Genomic DNA, 13,359 nt, shown 5'->3' on the forward strand with positions numbered 1-13,359 from the left:
AGGGCTACTTGTAACCTTACTTCCAGCAGGAAGTCTAGCTCTTCCATCATGCGCTTTTCATTTCCTCATGGCTCATAGTGTTGTGTCCTCAGGCTGTGAAATTGTACTTACAATGGGACAACTACATCAGCCCCTTAGGCTAGTGTGAAAGGGATCTTACTAGTGGACAACTACATCAGCCCCTTGTTAGCCCATAACACCTCAGGGACTACGTCAGCCCATAGGCCTTTGTGCTCCTCCAGCTTCCTCTGCAAGGCTACTAAGATTAGCTTGTTTGCTGCTTTAGCTTGGCCGTTACTCTACGGGTGACAGACTAAGGCACTTGCATACTTGGTGCCCATGTCCACTAGGTAATCCTTGATTGTGTCGTAGTCAAATTGGCATCCGTGGTCAAAGAAAATGCACTGCGGCACCCCGAACCTTGTGATGATGTTTTTCCATATGAACGTCCTCACTTGGGTTGCCTTTATGTACTTAGTGGGCTCGACCTCTATCCACTTGGTAAAATAGTCCACTGCCTCTATTAGGTACTTCCTACCCGCTGACCTAGTGGTGAAGGGTCCCAATATGCCCATTCTCCACTAAGCAAACGAGATCGGGCTGAGGATTGGTGTCAAATCATTTGTCGGCTGTTTTTTGACTGGGGAGTATTTTTTACACTTGTCGCACCATTTCACATATGCTAGTGCGTCTTGAGCAAGAGTTGGCCAGTATGCACTCCTTGTGAGAACTTCTATTTCCAATGCTTTTCCACCAATGTGGTTGGCACATATTCTTGAGTGTGCTTCTTCCATGATACTCACTTTCTCCCTCTCTGGAATACACCTTAGCAGTGGCTTTGAGAAGCCCTTCTTGTTGAGCTCTCCATTCATCACCACATACTAGTTAACATCTTTCTTCACTTTCTTAGCTTGTACTTAATTGTCCGGTAGCGAGCCATGAACTTTGTATGCAAGTATGTCTGTGAACCAAGCTCGTTGCCGTCCAATGCATTTCACCTGCTTTTTTTCAGCGATGCTGCTTTCCTCCAGAAATTCCACCATCACTGTCCTCGTGAGGCTCTGCAGGGTGGAGCTAGCCAACTTCGATAATGCGTCGACTTGGGAATTTCCTACTCTTGGGACCAAGTTTATCTGGAAGTGAACTAGCTGAGCGGCCAACTCCTTCACTTTGGTCACATACTTCAACATTGTGGATTCCCTAATCTCATACTCCCGACCCCCCCCCCTCAACTAACTGGCGACAAGCTGAGAGTCAGTCTGCAGATGGACTTTCTTGGCTCTTGTTGCAATACTCATATGCAGGCCTGCCAAAGCTACCTCGTTGTTTCATGCCTTGAATTTGAACTTCATGGCAAACTCAAATACATTTCCCTCTGGGATGTCATTATGATCCCTGCTCCGCTTCCTGCTTGGGCTGACGATCCGTCTACCTGCACCTTCTAGATTCCAATATCATCTTCTTTCTCCTCGTACGAGGCTTCAACAATGAAGTCTGCCAGGGCTTGTGCTTTGATAGCTTCCCTAGGTTTGACCTTAAACTTTTGATACTCGGATAACTCAATGGCCCACTTCAACAGTCTACCTTATACGTCCATTTTTTGAAACGCTTTCACCGGTGGGTGGTTTGTGAGGATTTGTATTATGTGCACGTCAAAATATGGCTTCAAATTCCTTGTTGTTCTTACCACTGCAAAAGTCAACTTCTCCACCAACGGATACCTTTACTCGGCCTCAGTCAGCACATGGCTTAAAAGTATATTGTCCTTTGCTGCTTTTGTCTTTCTACAAGGAGAACGGCTGCGATTGTCTGATTGATGCAGAAATGTATAACTGTAATTTTTCCTTTAGCTCCGGGATGATCATTGTTGGGAGCTTAGTCAGATGCTCCTTAATGCCCTCAAAGGCTTCTTTTTCTGCGGCTCCCCACTTAAATTCCATGTTCCCTTTCAGTAGCTGGTGGAACGGTAAGGATTTGTCGGCTGACTTGCAGATGAACCTAGTTAGTGCAACCATTCTGCCTTTTAGCCGCATGATGTCTTTAACGCACTTAGGCTCAGGTAAGCTTAGGACTCCTTCAACCTTTTCCGAATTTGCGTCTATTCCTCTCTCGATGATCAGGAAGCCTAAGAATTTTCCTGAGCTCACCCTGAAGACACATTTCTTCGGGTTATGTTTGATGTTATACTTGTTTAGGGTAGAAAATGTTTCCTCTAAATCCATGTTATGCCTTGCCTGTGTGATGCTCTTGACAATTGAGTCGTCCACGTATACCTTAACATTTCTTCCATTCTGGTGCATGAACACTTTATCCATTGCCTTCTGAAAAGTTGCTCCAGCATTCACCAAAAGGGCATTGTTATGTAATTGTACACTCCCCCTTCAATGATGAATTCGGTTTTTTGCCTGTCAAGGTTGTGCAAGATGATCTTATGGTATCCTTAGAAGGCATCCATGAAGCTTAGCAAGGCATGCCCACCGGTTGAATATACCAGCTGATCGATTTGCGGCAGCGGGTAACACTCTTTTGGGCAGGCTTTGTTGAGATATGTGAAATCAACACACATCCTCCATAGGCCATTTTCCTTCTTCACCATGACCATGTTGGCTAGTAAGGCATTCACCATGGTAATCACAAGGCTCGATAAATCTAGTTTCTAGAACTTTTTCCACTTCTTCCTAGATTGCCTGATTTTTCTCCGTGGAGAAACTTCAATTCTTCTGTCTTACTGGATTAATATCTTCTTTCACATTAATCTTGTGGACCATGACTATAGAGTCAATTCCGGGCATCTCATCTGCTGAAAATGCAAAGACGTCCTTGTTCTTTCTCACCAGCTCTATGAGGTGTACCCCCACTCCTGGATCAATATCCTTTCCAATTTTCACTGTTCTCGAAGGATCACCTTCTATGAGCTCAATTGTAACGTGCTCCCCGCTAGGAAGTGGCCTAGCCATTTCCTCCTTTGTAGGCTTAAAATTTGTCATGGCCAGCTTTTGTTTCTCCTTCTCCCTGTGATATTCTTCGCGCTTCCTCTTTCTTGAATTTTTCCCTGGTTACTCAATTATCCTTTGCTCTAAGACTGGCTGCTGTCTGGTCCTAGCGGGCTGCTTTAGAGTAGTTATGTAACATTGTTGATCCGTTTTTTGGCTGTTGTCTTGTCCTAGCCGACCGCCCTTCATTACTTGAGTAGGCCATGGCAAGATGATGAGTGGAAACTACTCCGGCGATCTTGTGGATGAGCAGCCTTCCCATGATCACATTGTAAGGTGAAGGAGAGTCTATCACCAGGAAACTACTCGGACTGAGAGCTCGATTATGCCCTCTGGGGTCAATCCAGACCCGTTAAACCCGGTGACTTCATAACTCACACTTTTTAGATATTTCCTATCTAACTCCAGTTTTTTTAATGTGCAAATGTATATGATGTTAGATGAGTTGCCATCGTCTATAAGTATTCGGTATACTTCCCAATTTTCTATTCTCATCGTCACCACCAGAGAATCATCATGAGGATAGATTATGCCATCTCGATCATACTTATCAAATGTGGCTCACGGCAGCGGGGGAAGAGGTGGCCACCTGCGCTTCTCATTATAGTTTATTTGATGTATCATTGCCCGCAGGTCTGCCCGTGCCTTGTTGACTATTCCCCCTTGTACTGGTCCTCCACTGATCACATACACCCTGCCCTCTGGCTTGCTATCTCTGTCTCTATCCTCGGCAGGACCCCTGTGACCTCCTCTGCGGTCACGACCTATTCTATCCTCATACCTTCTTTTAAGGAGATCAGCATTCTGCTTGAACTGATTCAGGTACCCCCTGCTGACTAGGTCTTCTATGTTATCTTTCAGATGCGTGCATTCATTAGTGGTGTGGCCATGATCCTTATGGAAATCACACCACTTGCTTAGATCACGGTTCCTATTAACGATCCTCAAGGGGCTCTGCCACTTATCATCAGCTTTGTTAATGCTTAAGATGTGAGACCTTGAGTGAGTTAGTGGGGTATACTGGTCGAACCTTCCAGGTCTTCTTCCTCTCTTCGGATATAACCTTCTCACCCCAATAGCTCGATCCGCCTCTCTGCGACCTTATTCAGCTCTGCTGGGTTAATCGGCTGATCCGCACTGGCTGCATTTTCTGCCCGAGTGAATTCTGCCAGCTTAACTAGGTCGTTAGGCGCCTTCCTGCTCAGCATGGCCCTGTCAGTCTTGTCTGACTTGATGAACTCGTGCGCTTTACTTAGCGCTTTAGCTAGCGTTTCGAGGCTCTTACGCCCTATATACGCTCTAAACGGTGAGCTTGGTAGCAAACCGCTCTTCATTGCCAACAGCGCTACCTCCTGGATCATATTTGGGATAGTTGTTTCCTCCTTGTTAAATCCGGTGATAAACTCCCTTAGGGTTCATCCTTACCCCAAACTAGTGACATCAACTCAGTTGTCATCTTAGTTTGGTTTACTATTGTTATAAAATGCTCCATGAACATCCTTTTCAGCTGATTATATGAGTAAACTGAACCTTTTGAAATGGCCCCATGCCACTCCGCTGCCATCCCCTCCAGGGTCGGTGGGAAGGCTTTGCACCAACCTGAATCCGTCATGGTATAGAGCACCATATGATTATCAAAAGCCGATATATGGCTCTTAGGCGTTGTAGTTCCGTTGTATCAGCAGTTTGGCATCTTTATCTTGTCCATCGGTTCCTCTAGATTCTCCCGGCAAACTGGGGAATCATCTAGAATAACCTATATCAGTGCTCGCTTCTCTTATCCGGTCTTGGTCTCCGCTCCGCGGCTGGTGACTTGTTGCGGGTAACTCGCCTCATCGGGCTGCCCTTAGTCTGAACTATTACCTTCACGCTCCATTCTCAGTTCAGAATTCGAGCTTCTAACTTAAGCACCTTCCTCCTCAGCTGGACTAACTTTTTCTGCTCGAGGGTGAGGGTTGTGGGTGTTGGCTTCTTTACCACTGGTTCTGTAGCTTCTGCTACTGGTGATGAGCTCTCTCCCTTACCAAAGTTGGCAAGGATTTTTGTCATCGCTGCCAACTGCTCCTTACTGCACTTAGAGAGGTTTTGCATGATGGTTGACATGTTTACGTGCTACGGTTTTTGGATTATGGGTGATGAAACAAGGGGTTCATTGTTCGTGCCTGTTAATGACATACCGTACTTGAAAATGGAACTAGATCCTATCGAATCGACTAGTTTCGACGTTGCTTTAGCTGCAGTTGATGTCGACCCAATGGGGTTGGATATTTATAAGATAGTGGACTTGTGTTTCTTGGTGGATCCTTTGGTATCGATAGATGCTGGTGGTGTTTTTGGTGGTGTCTGGTTGGCGTCATTGGCTTTTGGTATGGGTATTTGTACAGCTTCCTCCCCGGCCATGGTAGTTAGTCAACTAGTCCCTAACTCATTTGGTGAACCTCAGGTAAGAAGATCCTTCCCCTTCTTCTGCTAGGTGAGCTGGGTCCCATCGACAACTTACACAAGGCAACACACGTAAATTGCCCTCGGGGGTGGTTCGAGGAACCACCCTCCGATGCTTAAGTTAGAGAGTGTTTAGAGAGAGAAAGTGTACTTAGAGAGATGTAGAAAATGTAATTACTTGTGTGTCTCACCTCCTTTCCGTTGTACGTTGCTCTCTATTTATAGGTGTACGATCTCCTTTGTGGAGAGTTCGGCCTGGTAAGCTCTGTGGGGTGGTGAGCCCCTCACAGTTGTTCTCTCGGCAATGAGTGCGCACCTTGGGGAGCTGGGCGATAGTTCACCGGGAGCTATCCGGCCTATACTATTGTCGATGAATAAAAACAGGGAGATACGACCCCTATTTATAAGTAAGTAGTTCGGATTTGATAGAATCAAGTTAGAATTTGAATCGGAATAAAACTGCTACCTGTCGCGAACGACGGAGCTTGTCGCCATGGGACATGAATCACGCATGGAGACAAGCCCTATCGTTGGACGATAACATAAAAGATAAACGCGCTTTTGTACGGAATCCTTTTCTTAATATAATTAAGCAATAAAAATTTTGTTTTATCAATTTTAAATTAGATTTATCATAATAAAAACACTTGTTTTATTTTAAACCAAATTCAACATTTTTTTCTAAAACATTAATTATCAATACTAATGGTATTAGAACTCAAAATAACCTTCTAGACTATTCTAGAAGATTATAATTAATCCTAATAATTTTAGGAATAATATTTAATAGGCTCTCCACTAGATCATTGGTCCATAAAACCATTTTAGACCCAAATTAGTATTTGGACCATAACTTCCTCATTATTCATTAGAATTGGGCTTATAATATAACTCTGGGGTAACCGATTTTTATTGTTGCTTTTGTTGGTGACGAACTCAGTAGTGCATCATGAACGCCATATGAAGGTAACAGTGCCTCGTTATCTTCATTTACTCGTGACAATCCTCCATAGTGCCATGGGAACATAATCGAAGGTCACCGTGCCTCGCCATCTTCCGGGTTGTGGCAGTGCCTGGCCACGGTTGTGTGCCTCGCCTCTATAGACAATCGCCTCTCTAATTTGGGACATCGTCAAAGAATGCTGCTTGTAGATATCTTCAAAGTTGTGGTCGTACCCTGTAGGCAATCTTATCTCTGCTTCAGGACATCATGGAAGACCGTAGCTTGTACCTATCTTCAGTTTATGATGATAACCTTCCCAGGAAAGTTATCGAAGACCACCGCTTGTTGATCCTCAGTGCTTTGCTTCGCTTCATTTTTTGTTGTTATTTTGTTATAATTCCTCGATGTGCTAATACCTTGGCGCATTTGTAATGAGCCGGTAGTGTGGCGCTTGCGCTTAGCTTGCTTGTGAACTATTACCTCGGTGCTTGTGATGAGCAAATACTTAGGCTCTTTAAGATAAATGAATGATCGTTGTCAGGTCGATCACTTTTTGCGATTGTCATCAAGCCAACTACTAATCATGTCAATTTTCTTATAGGGGCTGACTAGCGTACCAAGGAAGCCAAATTGCTGCATGAGATCCGCATAGATGACTATGGGGGCCATGTGTCCTGTCGTTGAGCCAGCGCGCGCGGGAACTAGCTGTCGCAACGATTTTTCCTTATCGCGACGCGATAAGGATCGCGCCACGCGTGATTTATGTTGCATGGAGATAGAGTCGGGTTTTCAAAATAAAACCGCTTTCTTCTTCATTTTATCGTGGCTGCTCATTTGCTCGAGCATTCTCGCGAAAACTTTCTCTCCCTCGTTCTTGCTCTTTTCTCAACCTAATTCACTCAATTTTTTTGCATATCAAAGCTTTCGATCACAAGTTTCCCGATCTATGTATTTTTTTCTCCAAACTCACTCCGGCTTTTCTCAATTATGTTTTAATTACTCGACTCGAATCAACTTGACTTAACGGTTTATTTTAAGGAAGAAAAGAAAAATAAAGAGAAGGGTGCATATTTTTTGGCAAAAATAATGTACATATTTTTAGGGAACTAAGTATTTTTTTTTTTATTGGAGGATTAATATCCGACTTACCGCCCTAAAAAAAATGACGGAAAAACGCGCACACAAGACTCTCTTAAACATGGTCAAAGTATGTGTATTGGTGTGTGCGTTGAGTATAAGTGACATGCTTGGACTCTTGTGTAAGACCATGGGACTTAGTGCCTAAACTCGATCATTTACTCAAATAAATATTGTTGACAACAAAATTTAACCGAATTAATTAGAAAACTGATTAATTAGACTCTAAGAGATGACTCGACCAATAATCCGAACTGTCGGCCAAGCGACAGGACTGGCGTCGCACTGTGGAGCTTAGCGCCAGACGACAGAGCTGTCGTCAGGTGCTACACTCCATAATGTGGCGCTAAAGCTCAGATCTTGGCGCCAATATTGGAGCTTCGATCTAGGACTGTTTTCGGTTTTATTAGTCAATCGGGGTATGCCTAAAGTCGTACTAGGTGAATTCCGATTAAAATATTAGACTTCATTGACTTAAATTAATTAATTAATTAGGCAAAGTTCTTTAAGTCATAATTTATTTAGTCTCAACACAAGTCAACAACCGGTTAAGAGAAACATAGAATATATATGCACAACAAATAATGCACAATTAGTCAAGTAGGCACAATATGATGCAATGTGTTTGCCACCTAACCATGACTCTAGTTCTCTAAAGTTCGGGATATGGGTTAGTCAATAGAGGGTCCATGGTTAATTGTCCGGATGCACCGCGCGGAAGCCTAAAAGTGAAGGGTTGGCGCGAGTGGATAGGACACCGCGAGTTTAGAAAAACTCGGTTCCATGGTTTGGTGAATTCAACATCTCGGATGTACCCTTTGTTGCACGGAGCGTTCAATCGGGTAGATGGAGTATGAATTCCCAGAGGGTTATGTCCATATGTAGAACACATATGGGTTTCAGAAAGTGAGAAAAAATTCAATCAGGAAGCAGGATCGAGCAAACAATACGAAAAACCGGTCAAAATTAGAACGCAAATTTTTGGCTCGGTATTAGGGGAAATTGGCGCCAGAAAACAGAGACTGGCGCTTGCTTTTAACTGTAGCGCCTGGCGCCAATACTGGCGTCTGTCGCTACGGTTAAAATTCTGGCGCCAAGCTCTGGCCCCTGACGCTACTTCCCACATGCCTCAACAGCTTTCTTTGCTCGATAAAATTTTCCAGTTTCGCGCGGTGTTATTTCAGTCCTAGTTGTGAAAGATATTCCTCAAATTTCCTACGTGTAAAATCCTATGTTTTTAACTCATTACGGATGGTCTTTCCAATGAGATCTTTTATATGCATATGACAATAATGTTAATCAAAATTACGCACATGAAATACTTAGAACTTTTCGAGTCTCATCCACTCATTCTAAATCATTGCCGAAACGAATTCAGGAATTAAAATAGAACTCCTCCCCAGTGGAGTGGCCAAAAAACTGTAGGGAATAATTTCAAGCTTTAATCCCACTAGCTTCAACCCCACTGTGATCATACACTAAAGTACGGTGGCGTCCAAAAGGGAAGAAGATAGAGCAAACGAGTCGCCAACAAGGTTTTTTTAGGAACTTGTAAACCGTTCACAAGGTGAAGGTTACACCCCTTAACGATCCAAGAGATCGTCAACTCCATAAGGTCTAGAACCAAATAAGGGTTCCGGGATGAAGGTACAAATCCAACCTAGAAGACATTGAACCTGCCCTAACAATAGGCCTCTACTTTATTCTGATCGTATTCATGTGCGCTTTTTAACTAACATGCAATCATTAGGATTAACCCTAATTCTGTTTATCTATGTTGGTTGAATATAATGCACAAATAAACTATTATTGGCGATCACTTGAATTTATAATCACAATTATCTCTAAACAAGATTATTAATTATCTTATTAAGCAAGATACAAGTACCAATTCCCTTTAAACATGCATAAAAGGCGTGATCAAGCAATAAATATAAATAATCAAGCAACATAATAAATAATCACAATAATTATAATCATAATAACAATAAAAATAAACATCATCACAATAATAATAATAATAATATTCATAATTGTCATAAATTATAACAATCATAATCATGATCATGTTAATGTTAAAGCATAATAGAAATAGCAAGATCCTAGGCATGATACTAACAAGATTAATAACAAACCCTAGCATGTCACTAAGCAATGAAAGTCAAATCTTTAACCCTAACATGATAGTAACAATCATAAATATTAGGAAGAACATAAGAAGCATCGCAGGAATCATAATAAGAATATTTGATATTAAAGTTACCCTAGATATGATACTAGGAATATCATAATAACAATTTAAACATGATTTCTACATCATAATATCAATGAAAACCATTAAAGTTCTTACTTTGATGCCTCGTACCTCTTTCTAATAACAAAATACACACGTTGGTAACTTCAAGGAAAATAATAAACAAACAATTAAATTAAATAATTGAAATAGAGATTTGGGACCAAACCCTCAGAAATTAAAACCTTTCACGTCTAGGGCGAAGGCAACTTCGAATATGGCTAGGTGTTTCTAGATCTTGCGAATGCGGAATTTTGTATTAGAAAACAAAGCTTAGAAGAAAAAGATGAATGATTAAGAGAATACTAAAGATTTAATTATTGCGAATGAAAACTGATTGTTGATGAGAATTGGTGAATGAAAACAGAGTTTTTAATACGATATTTATAGAGAAAATCAGCCAAAAAGATAAAATAAACAAAACAGAGTCTGACGCACAAAAAGCAGAGTTGGCGCAAACCCTGGCTAACAGGCGCTAGGCACCAACACTGGCGCCACATGCCAATGGCTAGCGCCAGGCGCAAGGCCTGGTTCCAGGCACCAAAGCCTAGGGTCAGGCGCCAAGCCTGATTTTAATGCGTTTTCGAAAATCAGATAAGTTTGCCGTACTGGAGGATAAAATAATATAATTTCCTCACAAATGCTATTTGATTTTTATTAAAACTCCGAAAAGTCAAAAAATCAATTTATCAATGCTAACTGAATTAGGAATGAAAAGAACCTTCTAGAAGAATCTAGAAGACTAAAACCATTCCTAATTGCATTAGGAATGATAAAACATATTAGGCCCTCCCCTAGATCATTGGACCGTATATAAGGCTCAAATCGGGCCCAATTTAGTAAATTGGCCATAATTTCCTCAATATTCATCGGAATTGGGCTTATAATATATCGTTAGAAAGATTTTGTCAAGCCCCATCCAACTACACTATTATTGGACCCATATCATGGTCCAACCAAACTTGATTGGCTGTTTTCTTAAAATAAGTTTTCAAAAACAGAGACAAGAGAAAAGAAATTAAAACTATCCGCAACACTAGACTTTCCACACTTTCACTTCATTCGACTATGATTCGTCGTGAAAGGTACTCATCACTGGGTTTGATTTTGGGGAGACAGAAATGGGTGTCTACAGATACCTAAAACTAAAATAACGTTCCTTTTATGGAGAAATCGTTATTCTAGCCCATGGGCGGACTTTACTAGCTCTTCCTTTTTCACAATTTCATCACCAACCAATATATGCAACGCGATACCTAAAACTAAGTTAGTTGATTTTATTTACAAGCATTAATCACGTAGGAATTACATTTCAAAAGTCTTTATTCTTTGTTCAGTCAATATTCGTGAAAAGAACAAAAAAAAAAAACAATATTCGTCTTGTCTTAAGTGATAAAACAACGATTAATTATCAAATTCTAGTCTTGATTAAATGAAAGAATGCTATGTGAATTAGTTAATTAAAAATTTGTTTAAACTTATCAAATAACACTATTTATATAATTAAAGTTATTTAAACAATGAAAGAAAAGTGATTTATCTAAGTGCTCAGGAAACTAATCGTTCTTCTTTTATGTTTAATCACCGTTTAAAGCGTTTATGGACTTTATTTCTTCTTCGTACCTCCAAGGAATTCAATGGATTCAATTAGGGTTGGAAATTATTTTGGAAGAGAGAAGAAAATGTAGTATGATAGTAAGAGAAGTTGAGAGATTAGGGTTTTGAGAATGCTAGGGTTTTTAAGAATTAAAGGTTTAGAATTCTGATTTTTCTGTCCATTTAGAGCTGAACGAAGACACCTATTTATAGGCATAGGGATCTAGGTTTAGGATTTTAGAGCCGCTCCGTCAGGTGGTGCGCGTAAATCTCTGAGTTGCCCTGGGTGCCGCGGGCTTCTCAATGAGTCGCGTGCGCCAGGCGCACGCATAACTGATTGTGTTGTGTTGGTTTGCAGTTTGCCTTATACGAAAACGCATTTTTCTAACTTCCATAACTTTTTATTGCAGAGTTGGATTAAGTCGTGTGAGAAATCATTGGAAATCTATGAATGTCTACTTTCCAATTCCGTTGGAATTAGGTTACAATTTGTTATGAACCAAAAGTTATAGCCGTTGGAGTGCAAGGGTGTCGGTTTTAGGGCCCAGTTTAGTGTTTTGATCATAACTTCTTCGTTTTGGCTCGGAATTGGGCTTATAATATACCGTTGGAAAGCTCTTTGAAAGTGCTATTTATCTTTATAGTCCTGTCATGGAAATTTGATGTTTGGTTTATCTGTTTGGCACGGTTTTTCAACAATATAGGTTCCATTGGATCAAATCATTGCATTTGAAGCATATAGGTCTGTTTTTAATAAAGTTTAAACATCTATGAACACGTTTTAGGCCTAATTTTTAATCGGACAAGGATTTAAGATAAATTGGTCTCAAATATGGGTTTTAACTTACTTCATAATGCATTTCGTATTCCATAAACACTTCAACTTTGATCTAAATGAAGAACGGATTTTTGTTACATCATCGTACTTTTTTTCGGAACAAGAGGACAAAAGTAGGTGTCTATAGTTTTGCCGTGAGTTTTTTGTATGATGTTGCCTCAACCCATTTTGTTAAATAGTTGATTGCTACTAGGATGTATTCGTGTCCTCCTGTCCCTAGAGGAGTAATCTTTCCAATAATATATGTTCCCCATGTTGAGAATGGCCATGGTGAAGTGTAGGTGTATAGTAGTGGTGGAGGACCGTGCTGTAAGTTGGTGTATATTCAAAATTTAGGACATCTTTTTACGAGGTGATAACTTTCCTTTTTCATGGTAGTCCAATAATACCCTTCACGCATTATTTTATGGACTAGCATCTTGCCGTTCACATGAGTTCCACATACTCCTTCGTGGAGTATTCTCATTACTCTTTGGGCTTCCTTCTTGCTTATGCATAAGAGGGCTTGACCTTTAGATACCCTTTTATGTAGCTCATTGTCTATGAGTACATATTGGAAAGCCGAAAGCCTTAGGGCTCGTTTTGCTCTTTTGTCAGCGTGGAGTGGGTATTCTCCTTTGGTTACATAATTGAGGATGTCTGTATGCCAAGGTCCTTCTTCTTCTTCTTCTTTTTGAACTACCTCATCATCCTCTATTTCTTGAATTTAAGTCGGTTTATGCCTCTTTTCTATTGTCAAAGCCATTTGATCGAATTCTGTAGGACTTCTAACCATCGTAGCTAGCTTTGCCAAGGAATCAGCAAATTAGATTTCTTCCCTTGGTAGATAGGTGTATTCTACCTTTTCTAACTAATTGGTTAGAGTTTCCAGATATGTTTGGTAAGAGGCCAAGCTCTCTCTCCTTACTTTCCACCTTTTGGAAATCTGGTTGATGATTAGAGAAGAATGTCCAAATATTCGAAGTTTCTTCACTCCAAATGCAAAAGTTATTTCGAGGCCTACCACACATGCTTCATATTTTGCAGCGTTAGTGGTAACGTCAAAATCTAACTTTATAGAGATTGGGACATGTTCTTCTTTTTGCGATACTTATAATACTCCCACACCACAACCATT

The sequence above is a fragment of the Chenopodium album genome, chromosome 8, assembly GCF_948465745.1.
Source record: "Chenopodium album chromosome 8, dcCheAlbu1.1, whole genome shotgun sequence".
NCBI classification, from domain to species: domain Eukaryota; kingdom Viridiplantae; phylum Streptophyta; class Magnoliopsida; order Caryophyllales; family Amaranthaceae; genus Chenopodium; species Chenopodium album.